General features: G+C 42.2%; 1 protein-coding gene across 17 annotated transcripts in view; it reads right to left on the reverse strand.

Moving 5' to 3' along the window:
• The window catches only part of ptprt (protein tyrosine phosphatase receptor type T), a 217,312-nt gene that overhangs the window by 164,531 nt on the left and 24,809 nt on the right, over positions 1 to 27,972 (reverse strand). Inside the window, exon 1 of one of the 17 annotated variants that reach the window (XM_023795381.2) lies at positions 5,103 to 5,284. The exons of the other annotated variants lie outside the window; for them this stretch is intronic. The gene's annotated coding sequence lies outside the window, so the exon portion shown is untranslated. Of the gene's footprint in view, positions 1 to 5,102; positions 5,285 to 27,972 lie in introns of those variants that run through there. 17 annotated transcript variants of the gene reach the window in all.

Here is a 27,972-nt window from a genome sequence, read left to right on the forward strand (position 1 = left end):
CATTGACGTTTGTGAAATATTCAGGAAAAAAAAGAAAAGGCTGTGACTCAAAGCAAAGGACATGTCATGGCATGTAGTGGTTTTGTTTGTCTTGTTGAGACAGACCTAGCTGCAGATTTTCCACTACTGTGTGTAGAGCCATCATTCCCTGTCTTATTTCTGTATTCTGATTCATCTCAAAGAAGTCCTACTCGGTTGGGATCAGGGCTCTGTGCTGACCAGCTTCCAGATATTATTCTCTGCAAACTTTTCTGACAGTTCCCACATTCCTGCAAGCCTTGTAACTTTTAGCAGTTGTTCACATTAATATTCAGACTAACCACGTATTCAGTCAGCCTACCTACTCAATGGCGGGAGCAGAGAAAGACTTACTGCCTTTCAATCATCATTAGTCTCTTTTGTGAAACATGTTCGTAGGAACCCACAAGAAGACTCTCGGCAAGCTTTTACTGACATCACAGCATTTTAACAAGGGCTGTGTTAATTCAAAATGATGAACCACATCTAGAGGGCTGAAAATGGAATTAAATGGTTACAGGGACTCCAAAAGCATATTTTAAAATGCTAGTTTAGTTCCATTAAATTCACTGTCATGTTTTAAGCCTTAATTAACACAATTATAACCATATGTCTTTTCATTCTACCCCTTATCCTTCCCCTGGCAGAATTTTCTAGCAAGAAGGCAAATAATTCAGAAATGAAGCCTAGTACATCCACTTCAGAAGCCATGAACAGTAACAGAGAGGATTTAATTGTTAGGCACTTCAGATGTATGGAAACTTGTAGCTCTGTTCTACTCTTTTTCATATTTTGCTTGTACAGGATGTCGACTAATTGAATTGATAATGGGGAGTATCTTGTAATCGCATAATGCAGACGTTGCAGTAACCAGGTCATGATTTCTGATAAGAGACATTGCTGTTGAATATTTCAAATGTATCTTTTCTGGTGCTTTAATTACCACAGACAGAATGCCATTGACTCCCATTTTACTGGAGAGACGCCAGACATTCCTACAGCTGGTATCTCCAAAACTAGCCAACTCCCAACAGAACAACCTAGATGGATAAATAGCATTAATGCCCCTCTAAAACATATCATTTGTCAGTTTTGGGGGGAACTGCTCCTTTAACTGTTATCCTAAAAATAGGAGAGTTTATGTAAGATTTTTGGAAGTTAGTAATACGGCCCCAGGACGGAATGTGGTCATGAATGAGAATTCTATGGAAAATTAGATCTATTGTGACTTAGTTTGCAAAGTAAGATGCAAACATAATGTCAGATGTCGGGGTTTGTTTAGAGCCAGCCCACTGAGTTTGATGGGTTTCTTTGACAGATTATTTTAATGGAGTAATGAAATTCATAAATAATCGTTTAAATGAAAATTTTAATTGTAATTTGCATAATTATTTAAAGGACATATTTATTTATTGAATATTGTTACAAACCACCCTCCACCCATACATCTAGGTTGTTCTGTTGGGAGTTGCCTAGTTTTGGAGATATCAGCTGTAGGAATGTCTGGCATCTTTCTATAAACCACATGTCTTAAGGCATTGAATTCATAATGCTGTCAATGAAGAAGCCATGACAGCTTAATGTAAATCACTCGTAATGATTTACATTAAGTGCACGTTCATAATGCATTTAAAATGCATTCACAGAACAAGTGCACATTCATATTAAGGTATACTTACAAGCTGCTTATTAATGTTCTATGAATGCATTATAAATGCATTATGAAGGTGTACTTAATGTAAAGTGTTACCATCTGTTTCATCCAGCCATTTTCCATGCCTGCCCAGCACAGAATCACGGTGATCCTGGAGCCCATCCTAGGAAGTGCAACATAAGGATCACACTGGATTGGATGCCAGTCCATCAGAAGTCATAGATATAAAGCAATTTGGAGACACCAGTTTACCTAAACGTACGCTTTTGGATTAAGGGAGATAACCGGCAGTAGTACAAAGAGAACATGCAAACTACACACCCAGCTTCAATGAATTAAACCAGAACAAAACTTATCATAGTATCAGCACCTCTAATGCCAGCTCATACAAATACCAACCACACTTCATCAACTACAGCACATTGCCAAGAACAAGCCAAACTCTAGTGAATGCTTTTGTTTTTACTGAAAATCCACACGGAGCTATTTGTTGTGTTAAGACAGCCTGGAGATAGAACTGTCGGCTTTGTGTCTTTGCGTATGTGGAAGACTGTACTCCCTATGCCACCCTATGCACATGGCTTAGGCACCCAAGAGACTAGGACTTACGCAGAGAACTTTGAAATCTTGCCAGGTTTTATGTCAGGCCCTGTGTTCCATACAACTACAGTATAAATGATTCTGGATGTGCAACTTGCTAGGACTTGGACCATCAGTCTGAAGGTTGGTTCAAGGGACGATGCAGTTTTATAAGGGTACATCTTAGTCTGAATTGTGGAGCATAATATCTGGCATGTTAATAGGCAAAATTGTAACACTGATAAAAGCATCATCTATGCCATTTAACAGAGAGATATGGGAACTGTTGTTGTACCCGTTGGTAACAAAAAAAAACCTAATTATCTAATTTCGACTAGGCCCATGAAGACGCAGCAGTAAAGCTTAACCAGAGGCCCTGAGAACATGCTGTTTGATGAATTCGCTTGGCTTATTTAACAATCAATACCAGCATCAACATCAGTACCAGCGGGGATTTCGTTCTGAACTTCTGGAGGGACAGCCCCTATGTGAGGCCATTTATGTGGCATTTGTATAAGAAGAGAGCTCATTCATTCTTTATATGTCCCGTGTCTTTGGCTATTATCTGCTCCATTTGAGAATGATACCATAAAAAAGCCATCAGTCTTTATAGCACGAGAAAGGGTGGGGATGTGTGGCACAGTGGGCTAGGATGCTGTGTCTGTTACTAGAAGGCTGCATGTTCAAATCCCTGGGTCAGCAGTGTAGTTTCACTATTTGGCCCCTAAGCAAGGCCTGTGACCCCCAGTTGCTCCAGTCATTCTCTAGCCCTGCCTTCTCAGCTGTATGTCACTTCAGATAAAAGTATTTGCGGAATAAATAGTATCTGAATGAGAAATAACTGTTTCCAGAATGCAGAAGTCTCCATATTCAAATTTTTACTGTTATGGCAACGGATCCAGTATCTGTGCTATTCTGTAGAGCGCTACAGTGAAGTAATGGACACATGCAAAAGGGTAAAATGCAACAAAACATCTTTATCTATAAGCACCAATAAGATACACTTCATAGAAAGTCCTTGAAATGAAAAATCTCAATCTCAACTAGCGTGGTCAAAAAACAGTGTTGCTCCATGCTTCTATAATTCTTCCTTCTATCCAGTTAAAAACTACAAGTGACTATGTGTCTTTACATACAGACCGGGTCATACCAAAACTATCAATATAGGGGTCTCAATTTACACATTATTTCTAACAGAAACAGATATCACTATATCCGCAAAGAAATGTTCATAATAAGTATAGAGGAATCAGACAAATATGAAATTATTGAATACTGAATAATAACATTAAATAATTATCTATGACTCTAACACTTACAATTTGCAGTAGTATTCCGAGGAATTACGTCCATGTTCTACAACTAACTGTCCGCTATGGGGTCATGGTCAGTCTAAAATGCACAACCGAGGTATGAGGCTACAGCAAAGGCATTCAGACATAAAATACTTATAGATTGTAAGTTAACTACCAGCACATTTAGAAATCTGCAGTGTACTTACAATATTTATATTCCATAAAAGATCAATTGCATTTCTTGTTGCCTCGGCTTTCCAGTTTGTTGGCCCATGGTGTTACTTGATTTGACATCGTTGGGTACCCATGTGTGTGCGTGTGTTTTTTTTTTTTTTTAGTGAACAAAAAGAACAGCAGCGGCTTTAATTGCATGCTCGCCTTGTGACTCTATCCAGCACAGAAACCTCTGTAAACACCTTGCTTTCCTAACAGTCTCTCACTCGGGTCTGGCCTGCGTGCTACAGCTGCACAATTAATCGTAAAAAACCCGCGATCTCGATTCACACCTCTAAGCAATCTCATGTCTAAATTACATTTGTTTAACAATGTACAATGTACAGAACGTTGGTTCTTCTGCTTTGTATTACATCAGCTGGATCAAAACAAGCGCTCCTACTTTGCCCCAGAGAGTCTTAAGCGTCCCATAATTCTGCATTTTCCTTAAAGGGAAATCTTTTTCACCGCACCAGGTACCTTACTTTTGGTACTTCAAGAAGGTACCAAAAGTTCAGCACTTCAAGGTGTTGGTTTTCCACTGGCATAAAAACTGGTACCGGCACTGAATGACATCACAACGCGAGGCGGGTTATTTTGCACTGAATTCGAAAAATGGTTGTACATTACAGGGCAGTGTGATATTAATACCAACATGGCATGTTGTGCACATGCAATTCATACTTCGCCAGTCAGCTAGAATAAGATCAGGCTTTTTCTTACCTTCAGTTCTGTAAATAGACATTACAGCACAGAGTTTGGTTTCGCTAAAACATTTTTACTCTGTCACAGGAAAAAAAATATTAAATATTATTATAATAATATTGAATATTTTTTATAGATGATCTGATATATGTTTAAAAATCAGTTTAAAGTTTACCTCCGCTGCTTTTACTTTAGCGCTACATACGTTCTCCGAGACAATCATAATCATTTTCATCCTTCCTGTTTAAATCACTCCTAGATGGCTAAGAAATTTATGTTGAACTCCTTGTTATACATATATAACCCCAATATTTATTACAAGAAAATCACATTACAATGCTAGAAATTTTGCAGTACGGTGGCCTGTACTACGAAGTGGGGTTACTGGCTTATCGGGGTAACTTGTCGGATTTAAGGTACCACAGTTTAAATGGACTTCATATTCGTTCACTTACATTTTGCCCAGACTACCTTAAATCCGACAAGTTACCCCGATAAGCCAGTAACCCCGCTTCGTAGTACAGGCCACCGGTCTGTCCTAGTATACTATACAAAATACCTTTTCCAAAATACTATACCAGATCGCAGTTAGAGCTTCATTTCACTCCACGCATCCATTATTATTATTATTCGTTTACCTCATTTATCGTTGTTTCCTGAGTTGTATTGCATTTCAGAGGCAGGCGATTTGCATAACCAATCGACAAAGAAAGCATTTCAAGTCCCACCCCAAGTACCAAAAAGTAGCCCACTGGCACTTTTGGTACCGGAACTTTTGATATGGCTGTTCTGATTACCCTCACTGAATGGCCAGATGAGCGTTTCCTTTCTGTTGTCAGAAGTTGACATGCTGGTCCTGGATCAATGATACGTTTGGCACAATCATGTTTTGTTGTGTTTCCTTTTGCAGTTTAATGAGTGGAATAAATGTTTAAATTTGAGGAAAAAAATCATTTCAGAAAATTGCGATCTCAATTCTAAGCAAAAAAAAAAAAAAAACATGATTCACATTTTTTCCGAATCGTGCAGCCCGACTGCATCTCGCTGACTTACGCATCCAAGCCGTATTCCAGATCAGAGAAGCGCGACCAATAAAAATGATTAGCGGCAACAGAATGCGTGTCGTGCATTTTTTTAACCACTTAAAAAATTGACTGCAGCGGGAGAGGCTATAAATAAATAACCATTTCCAACTCTTCCAAAAGGGGGCACCGGAGCACATTAAGGCACACGGTCACACAATGACAGGTGACCTCACATAAAAATGCATGAGCCACAGTTTTGCATTTGTAACATGTAAATGTTGCGTTTCTAATTGTTTATGTGTTAAACGTAGGAGTGCCTGGATGTTTCCCCTGTCCCTGGGATGAGCCCCTATGCTCAGTGACGGTACAAGTAACTGATGGTACTGAGAGTATACAACCAGCTTGCTGTGTGCTTGGAGATAAACCGATAACAGCAGTCCGGTTCTTATGGAATTCGGTTTGGGTGTTCAAGTTTAAAAGCAAAACCGTTTTTCCACACATTGTTCCCAATACATTTTTATATAATGTATGGTTCAGTGTGCAGCACTGTTGCCTCACAGCACCAGGGGTGGGGGTTTAAATCTGAGGGTTGCACTGACCCCCTGTGCCAGATGGGTTTCCTCCTGCAGTCCAAATGCATGCAGTCAGGCTAACAGGCATCCCTAAATAGCCCATGGAGTATGGTTGCGAGTGCATGCACGTGTGTACTTTATGGTGGACTATAATCCCAACTTTGCAACCTGTGCCGTATGGGATACACTGGAGGCATCTCTCAGATCAGGATAAGTTGTTAGAATTTGGATGCATGGACTCCAAAAGAGATTACAGATGCTGCAATGTCTGAAAGTCCTTTCAATGGCTACGTTTTTTTGCACATTCTTGGGCGATCTCCGGCCACACATGCCACTGCTTAACACCCTTCGCCTTAAGTCTCTAAGCCACACGGCCCTCCAGCAGAAGGCTACGATCGCCGGCATCAGAGAGACGTCGGACGTCTATCTGAGGGGGTTTAAGCCCAGCGGGGGGTAGGAAGACCCAGCCTCGGGCTCACTGAGGAATCCGCACTGACAGGGCGATGCGATTTGCAGTGAAAGAAGCCCTCGGAGGCGAAGATCCTCTCCACGCCTGTCAGATCGTTCCTTCTGGGTGCCGACGTGTTTGCACCCACAAAACCACAACACTTGGCGGGCTGTCTGCTCACATTACGACCCATTTAGGTCCCAGACTAAATCGTTATTACATTTGACAGAAAGGTCTGGATGACAACTGATTGGTATAACTTTTTGAGTAGATCTACCAGGCTTACAGTCCAGCAGCTCCTCTCCTCCACTCTTATCTCCTACTCCAACCAGAAATGTTTTTATCCAGTTTATTCACTAAAAGGCACAACTCTGTTATTCAGGAGAGGGTGCATCTCTTCTTTCTGTAAAGTCTTGTCTGCAGTTTCAAGCTGAATTTACAGATGCAGTGCTTCTCAAAAACGTTACAACAACTTGGAAGAAACTTCCTGTCCCTCTTCATTAACAGTCCACAGCAGTAGTAGAAGGCAGAGTAGTACTACAAAGGACATTGTTGTTTTTGCTTCTTCTACTACAGTACAGTATCCAGGCCTTATGAAGTTGTTTACAGGTAACCTTTAAATGATATTCAAGGATAATGATGATAATGTTTGAATTTACATTACTATTCAAAAGCCATAAGATACTGCTGAATCTTCTCATTGGGGAAAGGCTGAAAAAATTATACATAATGACATGAAATTTTTACTTGCTCATGAGTTACGTATTACATGTTACACATTATCCTAATAAGGAGAAGTTGAACTCAGCAAAACACATTTCCTCATTTCATTAAAGAAATAAATTATAATTTTAGTGGAAAAAAATACATTAAAACCATAGTTTTCCAATCTAAAGGGAATCAAAAGATGCCAGCATCAATAAAATCAATATAAAAGATTCACCTGTGATGTTTCTCATTTTCACGAGAAAAAAAAAATGTTACCTGTTTTATGTTAATATAACACCATGGTGAGCATCTTTAATCTAAAAACAAAATCTATCACCACAGACTCATATAAAATAATATGTTGATACTGTGTGGATACTTGTTACCTGACTTTGTTAAACACAGGATACAGTTTCTGCCAAGTGTTACAGTACTTTGACTACTCAGTATTACCATCCAACTACTCACTGTTGAATGTTAAAGGCTGACTGTATTCGTCTTTAGTTAAAAATGTGTCATTCATGCATCAGTCAGTGTTCTTTTTAGTAAGAATTTTATTAAAACATCATATGGCAGCATACATGGCAGTGTAAAGCTGGGCAAGCAGGGTAAATGCCATTTTTTTACTTATCTAGCATCCATTGCATCTGTCTTTCCCTTCATTCTTCAACAACCACCAATCAAATACCAGATTGTGGAGTGTCTGGAGCCTATCCCAGGATGCACCGGGTTCAAGGCGGGGGGCACATTGCTGTAATATCCATTTACATTATTTACTATCTTGCTTTATTTACAAGAAAGCAAATAATCTAATGAGATACTGCAGCAATGTAATATGGCATTAGATCATGTTAAATTAGTTGTCGTTTTACATAGCATTGTGTATAAATACGGACATGCTGGCTGTGAAACAGGGAGCCCTCTGTGGCCCCCTGGGTGATGGTTAATGCCATTCAACATGAAATAATAAGGAACCTGCTATGGAACGGAAAGTTTAGAAGTAGAAAGATTAAAACTTCATTAGCAATAATAAAAAAAGTGAAAAATGAATTTTCATTAAAGCAGATGTGCAGCGTCAGGCTTGGATTTGAGAGGAACTCCAAGCAAGGTTTTATTTTGTCCACTAAGTGTATAAAATCGAACACACCACACTGCAGTCGTGACGCTGTTCCATTTGTCCCATTTGTTTATTAGTACAGACGCTTCTCTACTTACAAACTTTCAGACATATGAACAGGACTGTAAGTTCATTGGGCTCCCGTTTCCTGTGCGCAACATAATTTTTTTCCGCGCTCCAATTCCGCCTAGTACGACTTCTGTCCGCTACTCCCACCGCGCAGCAGCGTAGCGTGCATACTCTCAGCACCCTAGTTCTTAGTACAGTATACCCTTAAAATTATGTTGAATAACGACTTATGAACATTTCAACCCGTGAACAACCATTTGGAATCTAGAGGAGCATCTATAATTAATTAACTTCCAGCTACCCATTTTCCAACTCACTTAACCTTCTGGGTCACAGGGGGTGCGGAGCCTATCCCGGAAGCTACAGGCACGAGGCAGGGAACAACCCAGGATGGGGGGCCATCACAGGGCACACTCACACCTAAGGGCAACTTAGTAATTCCAATTGGCCTCAGCATGTCTTTTGACTGTGGGAGGAAACCTCATGACGACATGGAGGGGGAACATGTAAACTCCACACACGTAACCCAGGCAGAGACTCGAACCCGGGTCCCAGAGGTGTGAGGCAACAGTGCTAATCACTGCACCACCATGCCGCCCCTAACTAATTAACCTGAGATACAAAACATTGAAATACACAAGAGTGGGAACTTTGGTCTAAAATGTATTTTCTTGGCTCATTAGAATGAGATAGCAGTATTGGGATACACCTCCATGGAAACTAAAAGATAAGCGGCAATTGATTCTCTGCGCAGGACACAGCCGGTTCACTCCAATGACATTCGCGGCTGGGCGGCGCTGACGTGACTTATCGCACACGCACACGCACACACACACGCACGGAGGTATGCCGCCCGTTCACTGTAATCTCTTCTCTCGCCCAGTTTTGCCGACAGCCACAGTTTCAAGTCTGAGGTTTCATCTCTGTCAGGAGGAACTGAGCCCAGTGGTAATAAGCATTCAAATAAACTCACGTGGGGGGGGGGGGGGGGTCTTTAGGAAATCTGACAGCTACAGTACTTCGCTGGTTTTAACCCGGCTGCTTTCAAGACGCTGATAATAGCCACTCGTCGGTTTAAACAGTGCTGCCTCTCCAGTCACAGTGAGTCTATGCAATGCGATTTCAGGCCTGTCTGACAGGACCTGCAGCTGCCAGATTTGCGCTCACCGGCGCCTCCGCAGACAGCTCCGGCGGCCTCCAGCTCTTCGAAAAAAGAAGCTGAGCCCCTCATTTGTATTCCCGGCAAGCCCTGGGACGAGGCGGCCTTGTCGCGGAGCACAGTGCCGAGACACAGGGAGCCCAAAGTTCACGGGCATCATTTTTTCCAGCTGGTCGTTTGCCTGGAGGACCAGCCCAAGCCACCTTGACAAAACAGCATCAGAAAGCACCGGAAGAAACTGCCTCCATTACATGCAATTTGGAGGGGGCTTCCTGCCTGTGTGATCATCGGGAAAAGCAAGCGATTCAGTACAGGGTGAATATCTGTGTATTAACATGTGGAAGTATGCTCTCAGCGCTAAAATAAAATCTGTACGGTCCGCCTTTTACAGACAAATACAATCATAATCCTCTAGCCTGTTTGGCAATGACAACTTGATCTAGACGTCCGGTAGCGTTTTTGGACGTTTTTTTATCATTCCGCTCAGTGCCTGTTGAAACCTTCGCCCATATTGCAATTAAGCTGACCAGATTTAGGGTATTAATTAGGCCCCGAAACAAGCAGCAGAAACGATTAAATAAACAGGGAGCCAGCCCGAGAGTGCAGTCTCTCAGGTGCCCCTTATCTATGAGCCTTTTGGCACCAGGCCTCCACATTTTTTAAGGGGATGGCTTCAAAAAGATGGCCTTGACCGTAGAACCCCCCCCTCCCCCCCCAAAGGCCCTTATTAGAGAGAGAGCTGCAGGTAGGCCTCTCTTCCATGTGATTACAAACCGTCTCGCTCTCTGACACTCACATACAAAAAAACACACTCCAGGTCGCCCGTAGCAATTCACTCATATAATGACTGTCAGTTGAGTCCTGAGATAGTTTTTCTCCGGTAGCGGGATGGGGGGGGGGGGGGGGGGTGCACAGAATGTGCTGTTTGTCACACTTAAGGAACAACAACAAGTATCACACTTTAAATATAAGTGCACTCTAAATATGCAGTCACACTTACGCATATGATGTTATGCAATATCAGTGCTATTGTAAATCATTCCACTGACTCTCCAAGATCAATATGATTATCATTTTTCAAAAGACATCTTTTACTTTACTTCCTTCAGGTCTTCCTGTGTATGACTTAACCATCTGTGATATATTTTGTAGTCTATGTTGCTTAATAATAATACAGGTACTCCTCAACTTAAGGCATATGTGATTTATGATTAACCATACTTACGACCATCATCCCTGTAGACTATATATTAATCTTAAATTATTTCCGAGTCATGATAGTCATCCGTCAGGTCTAACATCAGTCACTCAGGATGAGGGATGACAACAGGGTTGCCTGTGCTGTCACACCAGATAACACAAAGTCTGGCAGTTCAGCGTTTGCGTGTCCGCAGACATACGTCAACAAAACTGCCCACAGTACTTATGTCTGTGCTTGTGTGATGCTGCACCGCTGCTTAAATGAGATCAAACAAGAGAGAAAGTGAAAGTTTAGGCTGTAGTACACGCTTGTACTTCAGCTAATAACCAGACTACATGGCTGTCGGATCCTGACCACATTGTCAGTCAAGTAGCAACTGTACAAGTGTTTGATAGTAATGATAATAATGTACGGTACAGTACAGTTACAAGGAGAACGATGTACACAAGCTCTCGGCACCCAGCCTAGCGACAGACAAGTGGTGATGCTGTGTGTCAAGTGTAGATTTCATGGGAGACAAAACAGCCCAGGGCAGCCAGCAATACAGGTATATAACCCAAAATCAGGAGGATGGTTTTTCACAGTTGGGGCTGCCATAGGAGAAGTCGACCTCTGTGCTGAAAATCGGAGGACAGAAGATCTGCTTCCACATGACAACCAGCACATATCTGGATAAAAGACTCAGTGTGTGCACGTGTGTATCTGCGCCCACATCTGTGTTTGTTCTTTGTGCGAGCTTCGGGTGGATTTACACACGCTGACACTTCCCGCACTAACGGCAAACTTGCACCCACCCCCCACCCCCCAGCCAGCGGTCTGATAGATGTATTATCTGATAATGAGCCTGGGCCGCCTTCGTGGTTGTCCTGTCACGCGTCCCGCAGCAACTGCTGAATATGTAGCAGGATTTGTGAGCCGGTCCTGGCCGGCCCCTGGTACACCGCCGTGCCGCCTCTGATATCGTACTTCCTTGCCTCTGATTGATGGAATTACCTCCCGCGCCGAGAGGACCGCCGGATTCCAACAACAGCCCCGTCTGGGTGACTCCGCGAGTGCCGCGTCTAAGGCCACCAGCTGCATTATTCATGACCAGAGAGAGAGGAGGTAGAGAGGGAAAGGCCTGACATGCTGTCTGAGGGCAGAACAGTCAATAAAGAGACAGAGGCCAGGTGACACCCACACAGCCCTAACCCCAGGCCAAGAAAATCCCAGACACAACAAACGGTGCATTCTAGCCAACAGAGAGCCATTTGTGCAGTGAAACCTCTCCCAATTCCCCAGGGTAATGAGAGAGGAGACTTGATATTCCTCACATGGGCGCGATAGCCTTTGTATTCCTACAGCAGCCGACCAGCAGTAACAGAAACTGATTCTGGCAAATATTTCATTACCCGCAGTCGCGCAGGAGAAATAGCTCATCAGCTGGGGGGCAAGGAAATAATTGCTGTTTCGACGCCGGCAGTCATCAAAACGGCGTTGGGATTGACGACTGATCCTATAGATCCTTTATGGATCATAAAGTGAGGCAGGAGCTTTGACTGCTCTCCCTACTCCCTCGTCACAAACGGTCACAGATGCTTTCATTTGCATGAGGTCCATACCTTAAAAGTGCTAAAAAAGAAGAGAATTAATAACGCTGCAGGCAGCAGGAAACGTATATGTTCATGAATATCCACACCAATATATGTTATCATCTATCAGCAATTATTTGCTTTTGCCCGAACTACGGAAAATCCCTTACTTTCTGAGGTTCTAAGAACCACTTTTTTGACCATCAATGATCACGCAACCCTCTCCCCCACCTCCCATTCGAGCACTTGCCCCGCAAAATGACTCTGCACTACATCACTCCTGTGAGACCTACATACAGGAGAGGGAGCAGAACCTGAGTTTAGAATTCCGGGTCAGCCATGTTCCCAGCACCCTTGAAGCACTTTTCTGGTTTAAGGGCCTTGCTCAAGGGCCCAGCAATGATATGATTACTCTGCCAGCTATGGGATTTGAACCTGTGACCTTCCGGGCATAAGCGCACTCTCTTTATTTACCTCAATTGCCTGTTGTGTGTGCCCAGCAATGGACTGGCATCCTAGCCAGGGTCCCCCTTGCCCTGTGCTACCTGGGATAGGTTCCAGGCTCATAATAAGCCGGTACTTTAAGAGGGGTTATGATAGGCCTGGACGATATGGCAAAAATTTATATCACGATATATTTCCTAATTTTGGTCGATACGATATAATTCCGATATCGATATGGACAATATTAAAAAGCCTCAGGAAAAAACTGCCGAGGACACGCACAATGGTTGTCTGCAAACTGAATTTGCAAAGTCTATAATACCTCCAGGCTCCTCCTATTAAAATTATATAATTTTTTTTTTTAATAAAAACAGTACAAAAAAAAAAGGTTCACTTTTTATTTGTATTTAGCCTTTACAAACAAGAAATGTGAAATAAACTATCAAATAAATAAAACTCTCAGACTCAGCTTATTAACAATAATATATTTCCATTTAAACAGGCTGATTATTCATATACAGTCGAACCCGGTTATGTCGCCGGCCTAGGGGGTTGCCAAAAAGCGTCGAGATAACCGATGATCGAGATAACCGAAAACCAATATGGCAGCAATATATTAGCATGTGCTTGAAATGTATTTATGTGCGTTAATAACTGAGAATGTACATGCACGGGTTTTTGGCATTGCCGCGATTTGTTTGACGCGATCGGCATGCTATAAATATGTACATACATCGGGGCAGGTTCTAGACATGCATATATGAGGGGGCAGACAGAAATGTGAAGGGGGCACATGGTGGTGACAAAGGCGGGAAAGGGGTGGGGTGGTGCTCTGGATAACTGTTTTTGTCATGTAATTGGATTGCACTTTGTCAGGCCTCTGCCCTAAGACCTGTCCAACTTGGGTGTCCCACCTGAAGGCTAAGCTTCTGCTGGTGTAGCTCTTAGGGTCACTGAGGCACGCAAAGCCCCTGACCACAGTAAGGTGGCAATCCCTCAGGGGGAAAACTGAAAAGTAAAACAAAAAATAAAATAAAATATTCCTCATCAGATTAAAAACAAGACATTTACCTTAATTGGATGGCCTATATCAAACATATTTGAACCCAACAAAACACTTTTCACTATTGCCAATATTACCAAAACTAAAAAGGGTAGGCTAAGTTATGAAAAAGAAAAAATCAATTCACCGAGTCTTGAAATATAAAACTGAAAAATAGGATCGGTCAGGGTTCATTTCACTACATGTTGTACTTGTTATAACTATGTATGTGACGAATAAAGAATCTTGAAATCACAACGAACAAGTCGCTCAATGAGAATGAATGACGTAACCGACTGGCTAAGCTGCTTCTAGCGCCAAGGTGGTTCAAATGGTACGATCCACACTAGGGGTGTCTAAAATCGTTTTACATAAAATTTTCCTACAAGGTGAGGTTCTTTCTAAAAAAAAAAAAAAACAACAAGAAAAATGTTAATACCCCCCCCCCCCCCCCCCAACTGCTATTTTTGTCTATTTGGGGGGGGTCTTGATCGGGGGGTACTGGGGGGTACAGTACCCCCCGATCAAGACCCCCCCAAATAGACAAAAATAATTCGAACCATGATCTCACTAGTCACTATGATTTTGACGAGAGAGATTGCTGTTTCCTCCAAACCTTCCGCAATCACGCAGCTCATTTCGCTTTGCCCTGCCTACTGAGAAACTGGCTCATTTGCATACTAACAGTGATTGGATGTTTAGCTGGGGGGAGGGTGAGTGGGGGATCTGCCGAGTGCTGCGTGAGCCCGCGCACAAACAGAACGCGGAGGGAAAGAGCGAACAAGAAGTGAAACTTATCATCTCGTTTGTGCCTTTTTCAGTGGATTTTTCAGCTACTGTAGTAAATCTTGTCCATATTCAGTTTGTGGGTAATTATAATTTTCTTCCTCAACTTCTAAAAGTTTGATTTAAGGGGGCAGGACGTTTGCTTAAGGGGGCGTTGCCCCAGCGTAGAGCCGGCCCCGACATACATGTTGGCTAACAAAAGGCATACCACCAACTAACAGCAGAGATTTACCAGTATACAATAAAAACCACCGTCGTTTCTTGATACAAACCTTTAATTATATTCTCCAACATTGAAAACACAAAGATCGCTCACAAAATCACAAAAAACCTGCGGGGTGTACTGTAGTTCGTTTTCACAAAAAGCTAACCAGTGTCAAAATTAAATTCACGAGTCATTTCCCTCTGACGCAGCTCTGAAAAGTATCATACACGTGGTTACTATGGTTTCTTTACAAAGTCTAAAATGCTTTGTTGCTTTTGCTTTTAACAGTCTGCTTGAAAACAAATGCTTCAATATTATTTATGCTGTCTAAAAAAGTTTTACCTGGATCACGTTTCACAGCTGCGTTGTTCAGCAAATTACCATGCAAATGCGATTTGAATACGCGCCGTTTAGCACTTGTGATACATTTTTAAAAGCCGGTGAATATATATAATATTCAAATGTATATCGAAATATCGGAAATGTGTTTAAAAATCGTATCACCGTTATCGGAAAAAATTATATCGCGATATATATTGATATCGAATTATTGTCCAGCCCTAGGTTATGAGGTTGACATTCCAGGAATAATCAGTCTGTGTTATATCAAAATATGTTCAGATGAAATATAATATACATTCAGTGTTTCTAAACACCGAATAAAAGATGTTGGTAACACTTTACTTAAGGCCATGCTTTTAGTAATTTATAAGCACATTCATAATGTATTGCAATGCATTCATAAAGCATTATAAACATGGCATAACACATAGGCATGTTAATTATGCATTATGACTGCCTTTATGAAGGTCTCATCTATAATGCACTATAGATACCTTTATAATGCAGTACAAAGTATCCTTCATGATTACAGTATACTGACCATTATAATGCATTATAAAGGTATTTATAGCGTATTATAGATCAGGGCATCATAAAGCATTCATAATGCATTATATGCAGGACTATGATGTTATGCCTTTTGTTTAATATTTATAGCCATGTTTGTAACGTTGTATGAACGCATTGTTATTTGTTATGAATGTTTATAAATTACTAAAAACATGGCATTAAGTGTTACCAAAATGTTTTTAAAATGCCTTCTTTCAAGGTCCTCAGTCACACCAATTAAAATGGGTTCTAACTCATACTGCTACAAAAACAATATAGGGATCTGGTTGCCATACTAAGTTTTTGGGTCCCGCTTCACCAAGAGAGCGAACCCAAGCTGTACGTGGCCCAGATTCAAGCAGCTTAACCTCACCTGTAGCAATGCTTAAACAGAGCAAACCACTTAATTCGTCACCTTTCTTCTTCATCAAAAGCGGCTTAACTATCTGTTCTCACAGATAAGGGAGAATCCTTACTGACTGAAAGCACAGCTCTGCGCTTTTGTTCAAAAAACCCATGGGGGGGGGGGGAAATACATTTTTTGCGCTTCCCAAATTACAGTAGCTGCTTTCTTATAAGTCACATGACACCTTCACTGTCCCCCCAGACATTAGACCACGTTAAAGGGCACTAGCGAACTCGGCACAGATCCGGCCTGCTGACTTGTTTTTCATTACAAGAATTCTGTAACTTTCAGAGGCAACGAGAGAACTAGCAAAACACATTTCTGGCAAATAAACACGGTATGTGTGTGCGTGTGGTGGGGGGGGGGGGGTGGATCTCAGGGGAGATGGGGGGGTGTCTGATGTGAACAGACAACACGGCTTGCATTAATTGTGGAAACGACATGGATTTGCCAGATGTAACACCTGGGGTCACCCTGTTGACAACATTGCAAAAGGAGGTCAGTGCTTCCCTAGTTCAGTCCAGAGCCATTGCTGAGGGCAGAATACTTTACAAAACAACACTGCCCCTCCTCCATCCTTGTGTTCTTCAAAAGGTATCACAAGGTTAACATATTATATGGTATTATATGGTTTATTATTATTATTATTATTATTATTATTATTATTACATGGCAAACTGATGGTCATTAACTGGATATATACATCACGATCTTGTACTGGTTAGGTAATTTAGGTTGTAAAGGAAAATATTGAGCATTATATTGGCAATTTGGTATTTCTTTGTTATTGGTGTTTCTACACTATAGTGTAGATAGAAGGGTAAACAGGCTGCCAACATATTGAATGTCTTTTTCTCATGTGATAATTAAAATGAGTGGCGATCACCGAACACTAGCATATCACACCTTAGCTAGTTCATTCTGCCAGAATTAGCTGCTAAATTGCACATTTTTGTTACATGCCGTCTATATTCCAGTTTGGTAGATTTAGTCATATCTCATGGCCCCACCCACCACCAGAAGACTTTAACGCATCATCACCAACACCAGCACTCACTTTGAATATCCCGTTCCTCAGTCTTGAGGTTTGGTGGACTGTTTTTTGACTTGTGATTCTGATTCTGTGTCTGCTCTCTGGGTGTGTTCATTGGTTTAGCTCTGTGTCCTGGACTCTGGGTACTAATTGTCTAACCTTGCTCATTCTCTTTCGTTTTCATTATGATACCCATTATAATTCGGTGCTTCTAAGTCACCTCAGCTACGTATCCTATAGTCAGGAACCCAAAGGCAGTCAGCGCTGGGAACTGAGAGGCGCGCCAGCTGAAAAACAAAGAGCTGACAGGCAGAAAACCTGGCCAGGCAGCAGTGTTTGGGCTGTGCCATTATATCTGGTACCAGGTACTGTCTTCAGGACCTCTTTAATAAGGTCAGCTTTCCTGTAACTCTGTCTTGTTGTCATGACAATTGTATATATTGGTACATAATGTCTTACAGTTTTTACGTAATGTCATAGCTTTACAGTTTATAATCTCAATCACATTAAGAAACACTAAATTTGAAAAGTGAAGTCAAAAACAATTTGCACGGCATTAGTGGTGCTTTTTTGGGAAATTGGTAGAACATGATGTTTAATTATTTTAGTAATAAGTCATTTAAAAAGACAAATGAATAACCTTGTAGCTGGCTAATTTGATTTAGAGAATAGGGAATTGCATAGATTTTTCTTTTGAAACATGGTAAGAAAATTAATTGCTATTATAGGAATTCTCTTGCTTAATGGCTTCTGAAAACAGGTAATGTGTGCTTAATTCACAAATCAGGATAATGATATATACATTTTGAGGGTGCAGAACCTGGAATTCCTAAAATCTCTAAGGTAGCATAAGATCAATCAGTTTATCAAATGATTGTCCAACTCACAGAGTAAGAAGAAAGACCAGCTTTGACCCAGTACATAAGTGATTCTGTTTGACAGCAAACCATAGTGATGGAGTACCTACATTATTACTGCCAGCAGAAGAACCTTTCATGGTGTTGGCAGAATGTGGATCTTTCCAGTCGGAATTCCACTTTAAGTCTGACTGTCAGGAGTCAATGAGTGGCCTTAGTTCTAGCAAGCAGCGTCACTAAAATTAGCGTAAATGTAGCACAAGCCCACAGCTGCACATGGATACCTAGATTAGCGGCCCGCTCACTGTGGCACCCTGTTCCAGAAAAATGACCGACAAGCCAGCTCATGATGTCCTCATGAATAACCATCTCAATTCCTGCCGAAACACCCTTCGGACCTCATTAACAGGAACAAACTGAGCCAAGGGCTAGAGGCCCGCGTTTGACCACCAACGTCCGTCCATCTCTCAGCCATCCACAGTAACGTAGACTTCATTAAACAGCGCCTTTCACAACCTGGAGTGGCAGTCAGGAGCCGTCTCTCTCTGCACGCCAACTGGGCAGCCATTTTGTGATAATTCTTTTTCTTCTTCTGGCTCATTTTGGTTTCATTTTTTTCTTTAGGTGGCAGCCCTGAAATGGACACCCCAGATGAATAATTTCAGCATTGTTTTCTGCCTGCATTGTTATCCTCCATGGCTGCCAACCAGGCGTTAAGAAGTACCAGCACCATAGAGCACATTTCTCCATTGCTAGTCGCTTCCAGCTTCCTCCTGACCACATTTACATTATGACTGTGGCTCCCAGCACATACACGGATGCTTTTTGTTTCAGTGAGGATGTGTTAGGATGTGTTAGCAACAGCAGTGTACTGTTTTTGTGTATGTTGGAGGTCTTAGTCAAGGTTTGATTTTCTAGCTGGCATATGTTCCCCTGGAGGGACGATGACCTGACTTGGACCGGCCGCTGACACACTAATGGTACACAAGTGACCGCTCCCTTGCTAGACATGCTGTATTAGATCCCTGGCGTGGTTCTGCTGTCTTAATTTTTGCCAGGCTTGGCATTCGAGTGGGTTAAATTGCTTTGACACCTCTGCCGAATCATTTCTGTGACTACTGACATGAGCTGGAGCTAAATCCAGTCAGACTCCCTTCAGCTTGTCATGGTCCTTCAAAGAAGTTTAGTTAATTGAAAATGACAGCAATGCATTTTATCACTGTCTGAAATATTTAGAATTTAGAATAAAGTGATCAGTGGTCATTGTCAACACACCACAGCACACAGTGCGCAACAACAAAATGTGTCCTCTGCATTTGACCCATATGTGACTTTCGTGACATAGCAGGGGGCAGCTAATTCAGCGCCCAGGGAGCAGTGCTTGAGGACGGTACCTTGCTCAGGGTACCTCAGTGGTGACTTGCTGGTGAGGGATTCGAACTGAATTCAACAGCTGAGAGTACAAAAGCAGACCTCTGCAAAGACTGATTTACAGTAAGAAGACACTTATATCCAAAGCAACACATAATTGAGAAAGCAGGGTCAGCCAGTCCCCGTAGGATCTGGGGCTAAGGGCCAAACAGTGACATCACCCTGGCAACCTTGGGAACAAGCTACCTCCCAACCACAGGCCCAGCAGCCCAAACTGCTGAGCCACACACCTCTCCAACAAGCCCTACCAGCTAATCTCATCAACACTGTGCTGCCTGCCTGTCTTATACCGGAAATAATATCCTCAAGAGTCTCTGTTATGGTCCCTGCACCTCTGAGGATTACTATGACAGACAGACCACCACGAGAAAAACAGTGTAGAGTTAGGCCATTTCGCACACAGGACACCGGCCCTTAAACTGGAAGTTTATTTTCTTCTGTCAGGACACATCATGAGAGAATAACCTACTTTGCCCACTTAGCAGCAGCAGTAGTAATAGCAGCACTTCAGAAGATGAGAGCATTAAAATCACCTTTCACAGGGCACAGGGATGGGGGGCAGGCTTTGTCCTAAAAGGGCAGCTATTTTGCGCAAGATGTCTCCTCAAATTAGTGCTTTTATGCATTCGTTTGAAATTTATTAAAAAGAAACAATGTGAGCCCTTTGTTCAATTTCCTGAAAATGCATCATCTGTCTCAGTAAGAGGGTCATTCAATTTAATTCAACCTATTGTATTAAATATTAATTCTGTCTCAATCATGATTCTTTTGTTTTTCACCTGTGTCTGTAGCTCTTGGATTATTTATGATTTCAGTCATTATTTTAAATCAAAAGGCATATTGTTCATTTTATTCCCCTTTCTACTTCTGGGAAATAAACTGACATACAAAGCCCAAAATACACAGGAAAAAAACAAAAACTGTGGGCTTTAACAGTGAGAACCACACTGCTGTCCTTTCAGTACTCAGCGGTTTAACAGTGAGAACCACACTGCTGTCCATTCAGTACTCAGCGGTTTAACAGTGAGAACTACACTGCTGTCCTTTCAGTACTCAGCGGTTTAACAGTGAGAACCACACTGCTGTCCATTCAGTACTCAGCGGTTTAACAGTGAGAACCACACTGCTGTCCATTCAGTACTCAGCGGTTTAACAGTGAGGACCACGCTGCTGTCCATTCAGTACTCAGCAATTGAAATGTGAGGACAATCTGCAGTCCATCCAGCACTCTGAGAATGTTTAAGGAGTCCAGGATCAGGGGTTTAACAGTGAGGACTTCTTTTGGTCTATCTAGTACTTTCTGATTTGACCGTGAAGAGCGCCTGCCGTCCATTAAGTGCTTTTGGGTTTAACTATAAGCACCATACTGCAGCCTCTCCTGGGCACTCAATCGACATCTCTGCTCGCAGTCAACATAAATCTGCACCAAAAGACTAAACATTTTAAGAGGCACTTTGAAAATCTTCATAATTAAATCTAAACAAATCACACAGGACTTCAGTTCAAACTGCAAACTATTCTAAGACTTTATAAGTCAATAAGAACTAAAGCCACTGAAAGAAACAGGGATAAATATGATACACATCAGCAAAATAATAATGCAAAAAAACAAATTTATGTAAAAAAAATACATAATGACATCACATCTATATTGTACACGCTCACATTTACAGATGCTCTGACCCAGTCACCCTGGTCTTCATCCCTGCCCATTTCTTCTGCATTCAACATGTCAATCACAAGTACTTAATGCTGACTTACCGTTTAATATATCCCAGACCCTGGCATGTGCCGTATTTACGAGATATTCAATGGTATTCACATCACATGGGGGTGGTCATAATATTTTGGCTTATCTGTGTATATATAAGCACAAGCATAAAGACATAGTTTTAGATACATAAAAGCCAATTTCAGAGTGGAAAGCAGCATGACAGCAAGACAGGGCAGAAACAGATACATCCTGATGGGACTCGGTGTAATGACTCCAGCAAGGGGGAGACATTAGCTGCTGGCAGGACATTAGCCCTGGACTGACTGACTAGCAGAGTCTCCCCGGGAGCCTTAATCACGGCTGACTGTCTTCAGAAAGCCAGCCAGCCAGTGAAGATCCGGCATCATGCGTGAGGAATGGCAGAGGAAACATGTGTGATCATTTCTAAATAATAACAACAACAGCAACAACTACAACCACAACAACAATAATAATAATAAGAAGAAGAATTTTAAGAGGTCACTTCAAGATCTTTTCTTTATACTGCCCAGTCTAACAGTTTCTCACAGCTAAAATGACTGAATATCAATACTTCCAGAATATTAGTTAGAGTCTCTAGAACAGGGATCTCCAAGTCCGGTCCTGGAGAGCTACTGTCCAGTAGGTTTTCTATCCTACCTGGCTTCTGATGAGCCACACCTGCTCCTGGTATTTACTTGAGTATAGGTGTGACTCATCAGAAGCCAGGTAGGATAGAAAACCTACTGGACAGTAGCTCTCCAGGACTGGAGTTGGAGACCCCTGCTCTAGAAAGTACTGGGAAATTGCTTAAATTCATGCTTTATGACTGCTAGGGGTAGTGGGTCCCATGTTTGCCATCAGCACTCCTAGAAACTGTAGGTAAAGGCTATGCTTTGCATCGCAATAAACTAGTCCCATATCGATGCTATGCATGTAATCATTTAATCAAACCAGCTTTTTCAAACAAAGGAATTGGGCATGTTTTTAAAAGTTTAAAATAATGCAGTTTTGTACAAAACTCGATATAACATTTTACCGATTATTACCTTGCTGTAAGCAAGCTTTATTTTGCTGCCCAGCCAGTGCTATTATCCAGTGAGATTTACAGCTACTCCTGCTACACGCTGCTGCATGTCTAACAGGAGTGTTTCAGGTTTCTTGCCCAGGGGTGAAAAAACCGGGACATTTCCAGTAACCTTCACCAGTTCGGTGTCCCCTGTCTGCCAGATGCTGTGGCTGCCCTTGGTCATGTCACATTGCAAAGTCATACAAGTATCCGCAAAAGCATGTTAAGTGTCTCTTTTTGCAGTCTGTTATGCTAATATTCCTCACCAGCAATCTTCAACCTGCCGGCGGACAGACTCGCTGTAGTCAATCATTTCAATCCACAAAGGATTCATGATTTTTACGGTGCTTTTAATCATGTTCTCAAATTACCCTAAACTCCACGCAAGTGAACTACTTAAATGAGCAGCATCGCCTTGTAATATTATCCCACCACAGCAAACTCGCCTCCACCTATATTGTAGCGCATCTTTTAAGATGGAGTTTTGCCCTGGCCTGACAGTTCTTCAGTCACTTGCTACTCATGGCAGTCATGATATTATGTGATATAATTTGCTCTCAGTCACGGGGACGGCAATTAAGCAATAATGCACGTCAGCCTGTATAAATGTGCACGTTACAGGTAATAACTCATTATCGTTGCATTACTGGGCCTGCGTCTGTGACACCCAGGCAAAGAGATAAAATTACCGGCTCTAGGGGAACAAAAAAATACCGAGCTGTACCACAGAAAACTGGCATGTATAATTTCCTCCTTAGTCAGGTAACTGTCGAGCCGGATTTAGAAATAGGTTTTGAGATACCTAAGTATGGGTAATATTCAACTCCGAAGACAAAAAAGACCCCAGTATGAATGGCGTCCATTGTCGCCACTGCTTAGTGGGCTGTAATATTCTCGGGGATGTTCTTCTAGTCAAAAACTGGTGGAGTTTTTTTCTGATCTGAGGGGAAAATATGGGTTTCTTGAAACTGTCAAGGTAACACATTAAAAAAACGAAATAAATAAGAAAATGAAAAATTCAGCGCTGTTAGCGTACTGCAATTATGAGAATCGGGTGGGGGGGGGGGTGTAAATCGCATGCCCAAATGTCATGCTGGATGAAACGGGAAGGAGACAGAAGAGCAGCGCAAAGGAGCTGGCTGATTTTTTTGGTGAACCGCCGCTCCCGCCGCAGGCTGCTCCACACCCGGGGCTCCAGGAGGGAGCGTGTGAGGGGCCAGAGTGACTGATGGAGTGGAGCAGCCGCTCCCTCGCTCTCCGATGGAACTAAAGCATCATCTACAGCTGGCTGCCCCCTAACACTACTGTCAGTCAGTTTTGGGTGGGGTAGGGGGGATACACTGACAGGCTCTCTGTCACAAATATACCTGCCAGCCTCACCTGCACCCCCCCCCCCCCCCATTCCTCCAACACAATAACACCCAGCTCACCACGTGAGACCCTCCTCCGTGGCCCGATGCCCCCACTGACAGCCCAAGATCATAGCCCAGACTCCAGCCTCTCTAGCACGGAGATCACAGAGGGCTTTTGAATACCAAACGCTGCGGGCACCGAGGCTGCTCACCCCCGGCGACAGCAGACGTGCCCCGTCTTCCTTCATTCACCATCCTCTTTGTTCTTATGGCAGACACAATTTTCTGCTAAAAGGCACGTCAGTTCAATTACTTACAACTTGTTAATATACTGGCATTTATGTTTATTACAGTCTCTGTTTATTAAAGGTTAATTACCTAATTAAGCCACATAACACAAACATATATACAGTATATATATATATATATATATCTGTGTGTGTGTGTATATATATATATATACACATACACACACATATGTGTGTGTGTTCTTTCTTCCTAACCACTTGTCCAATACATATACTGTATAAATGCCTTTGCCGACCAATGCTAGGGCTGGGGGACGCTGATAGATACTACCAATTCGACTTCTCGATTAGTAATGTCTTATAAAGACCAACCTGTCGATCGCGATCCATTGCCTGCACGTCATAAGAAGTAGCGGTCCACGTGCTGTTTGTCTCATTAGCAACGTATCTTTAACTTTATATCGTCTATAACTAATATATATATAACTGAAGCTGATGTTTTGCAAAGCCTAGCTAAGCTCAAAATAAATAAATCACAGGGCCCTGATGGCATCTTACCTATAGTGTTAAAAGAGATGAGGGATATTATTTGCCGACCCTTAACTTTACTGTTTCAAAAATCCTTATCTGAAGGTGTGGTACCTTCTGATTGGAAGCATGCCAACATAACGCCCATTTTCAAAAAAGGGGATAGAAGTAATTTGTCAAACTATAGGCCAATCAGTCTAACTTGTATTGCCAGCATGGATTTAGGAGAGGTAGATCCTGTTTAACAAATCTGTTGGAGTTTTTTGAGGAAGCTACTCAGGAAGTTGATGATAAGAAGGCCTATGACGTCATCTACTTAGATTTCCAAAAGGCTTTTGATGTTGTCACCCACAAGAGGCTCTTACTTAAACTCAAAGCGACAGGTATTTTAGGAACTGTAGCGACCTGGATTGATAACTGGTTAACAGATAGGAAGCAGCGAGTAGTTATTAAAGGCACAACGTCACAGTGGGCCTGCGTTCATAGTGGGGTACCGCAGGGTTCAATTTTAGGACCACTATTGTTCCTAATTTACATAAATGATATAGACACCAATATATACAGTAAACTGGTGACATTTGCAGATGACACCAAGGTGGGTGGTGTAGCAGATACTGAACTAGCGGCTCAGCAGCTACAGCGGGATCTTGATTTAATTAGTGACTGGGCCGATACCTGGCAGATGAAATTTAACATAGACAAATGTAAGGTACTCCATTTAGGGAGCAGAAAAATAAAGTACAGGTATTTTATGGGACCTACTGAAATAAAGGTAGCTGATTATGAGAAAGACCTTGGTGTGTATGTTGATGCTTCCATATCTCATTCTCGCCAGTGCGGGGAAGCAATAAAAAAGGCCAATAGGATGTTGGGGTATATCTCCAGGTATGTGGAGTTTAAGTCAAGGGAGGTAATGCTAAGATTATGCAATTCCTTGGTGAGACCTCACCTAGAATATTGTGTGCAGGTTTGGTCACCATATCTTAAAAAGGACATTGCGGCCTTAGAAAAGGTGCAGCGTAGGGCCACAAGAATGATTCCTGGTCTTAGAGGAATGTCATACGAGGAAAGGTTAGTTGAGCTAAATCTGTTCAGCCTCAAGCAAAGGAGACTGAGGGGGGACATGATCCAGGTCTATAAGATTCTAACAGGTTTGGATGCTGTTCAACCAAATAGTTACTTCAGCATTAGTTCAAATACAAGAACTCATGGCCATAGGTGGAAATTAGCGGGAGAACATTTCAAACTGGATTTAAGGAAGCACTTCTTTACACAGCGTGTAGTCAGAGTATGGAATAGTCTTCCTGATAACAAAGTGCAAGCTGAATCCTTGGGATCCTTTAAATCAGAGCTAGATAAGATTTTAACAACTCTGAGCTATTAGTTAAGTTCTCCCCAAGCGAGCTTGATGGGCCGAATGGCCTCCTCTCGTTTGTATAGTTCTTATGTTCTTAAGTTTTGTCTGGCTTTAAATTGAAAAGAACTTGACAGAAGGTTGTGTTGAAAGGTTTGTGTTGTCATCTTTCAGTCCCCTATTAGTTTTATGATGTAAATCAAACAACTATTTTTCAGTACCACGCTAATCGGCGCAATTAATTGCGTCAGTTTGGTTAAAAAGGACCAAACGTTCAAAACAAGTTTTAATTGGGCTGCAATGGAAATAAACCTGGAATTGCCTATTGATTACCGAAATCGTTTCCAGTCAAAAGAGAGACTAATAACAGCAATTCCAATAGTTTTGCTTCGTTAGTTTAAGTGTTTTTGCAAGTGTTGTAAATATTGCTATTATTTGTGCCTTCCATATAAAGTTGGCACTGCTCACCAAGTGTTTCTGAAAAGATCTATAAATGCTCTTCTCTTCTGACTGACTGTATCCCAACAGCGCCTGTGTAACAGTAAGCGAACATGGAGGCTTTTGCTGACTGAAGTGCATTTCTCCCTTAGCAGCCACGTACAGTAATTGTTTCGTACTGGCAACAATCAGTCATTTCACGAATAATGAAAAAAGGTGTTTTCGTGATGCACGAAGCTTTCTATTGAGTCAACAGATGTGTTTGCTGTTTATCTGTTTGTTTATGATTATTATGATTATTATTGTCTCCCTGGTGTATGTACCGGATCCCAGTCTACTCAGCACAAGTTTGTCTTTGGTAAAGCACGAACACAAGGTTTCTTACAAACCTATCTAAAAATACAGGGAACTGCGGCTGGCAGACTTGTTGGTTTGTATTTCCTTCCTTTTTCGTTAGTGCTTTAGTCTGCAGCCATCCCCTCTAATGAGCCATAAGTGTCTGAGAACATGAAACCTTCCCACGAGTCTGGCACATTCTTCGGCTCTTTAAACGCCATTTAGGGTTAATCGATATCCAGCCACGAGGCATGTTCACATCCTTCCTTCGTTTTCTTGTCTTCTTTCTCCCTCCATTTTTCTCAGAAGGACGTCTGCCCCGGTTTATCACTCTCCCCTGATAGTCAGTGGCATATGGAGGGGTGGAGACAAACAGGGAAATGCATACCCGGGCCGTTAGCGATGAAGAGCTCAGGCGGGAATGGCGGCGTGACAGCAGGAGCGGGAGGCTCTGTGGCTGCAGCCTGCCGCGCGCCATTCCCACAGTGCTCGTCGACTTGGAGTTGGGTCATTTCATTAAGTTTCTGTGAGCGGCTGCCAGAACACAAAAAAAAATTGTTGGAGCCTTTGAAATTCAATGTTCCTTTACAGCCATTAGTCATTGCCACTATGATCAGTTTGTAGCCCATGATCAGTGTCAGTGTATGTAAAATACATAGGCAGACTGCTACAAGTCCACACAGAATCTACACAGTTCCTTTTTTTGAAGTTGTTTGACTATTTCACCCTTATTTCACTGGATGACAAATATTTTCAGAAGAAGCCTTGACGTGTTTGGGCATGCACAGGTGGTGGACAGAGAAAGAGACACAAGTGTATACTAGCCAATGCCATTCAGTAAAGTTGGACCATCCCGCAGAGAAAGATGGCACTGATCCAATGAGGCATGACGTTGTGACAAGACTGCAGAATGGCTACTCGCTGTTGCTCTTTAGCGATTCCCTCCATCCTTCTCTTCCTTGGCTTATAGCGGCTCGCATCCGGGCACCTCGGCATCCTTCTGCCACCAAGGTGGCCAGCTCTCGCCAGTGGTTTCACACTATTTAAAGTCACTGAGCACCCCAGGCACATATAACTCAAGGCTGCTTGGATTTCATCCCAGTTACACTTTGCAGCCACGACGTGCTTTGAATAAATGCCATCCGGTCACCGAACACCTTTTAACAACTTAACGCAATTAAAAAAAAATAATAATTCACTCCATAAGAACCTGTAACAAAAGTAAGCATGCCTCCATTTTATCATAAGTTTCTGTATGTAAAATGCAAAGCATCTTCAATGTCAGCCTCATATTATATGTATGTAGGGGGGGGGGGGGGGCAGTTGTCACAGTAGGTGCACAGCCTTGAAATGCTGCTTTTGAATAGTTTGTCACCTGTCACCGGGCAAAAATTGCACACATTTTCCCTGTCCATTACATCCCCTGTCCCACAAAGGGGAACTGAAAATGTTTTTTTTTTTTTTTTTAAACAGTACTATTAAGGCC

Source organism: Paramormyrops kingsleyae, chromosome 8 (assembly GCF_048594095.1).
Source record: "Paramormyrops kingsleyae isolate MSU_618 chromosome 8, PKINGS_0.4, whole genome shotgun sequence".
Taxonomy (NCBI): domain Eukaryota; kingdom Metazoa; phylum Chordata; class Actinopteri; order Osteoglossiformes; family Mormyridae; genus Paramormyrops; species Paramormyrops kingsleyae.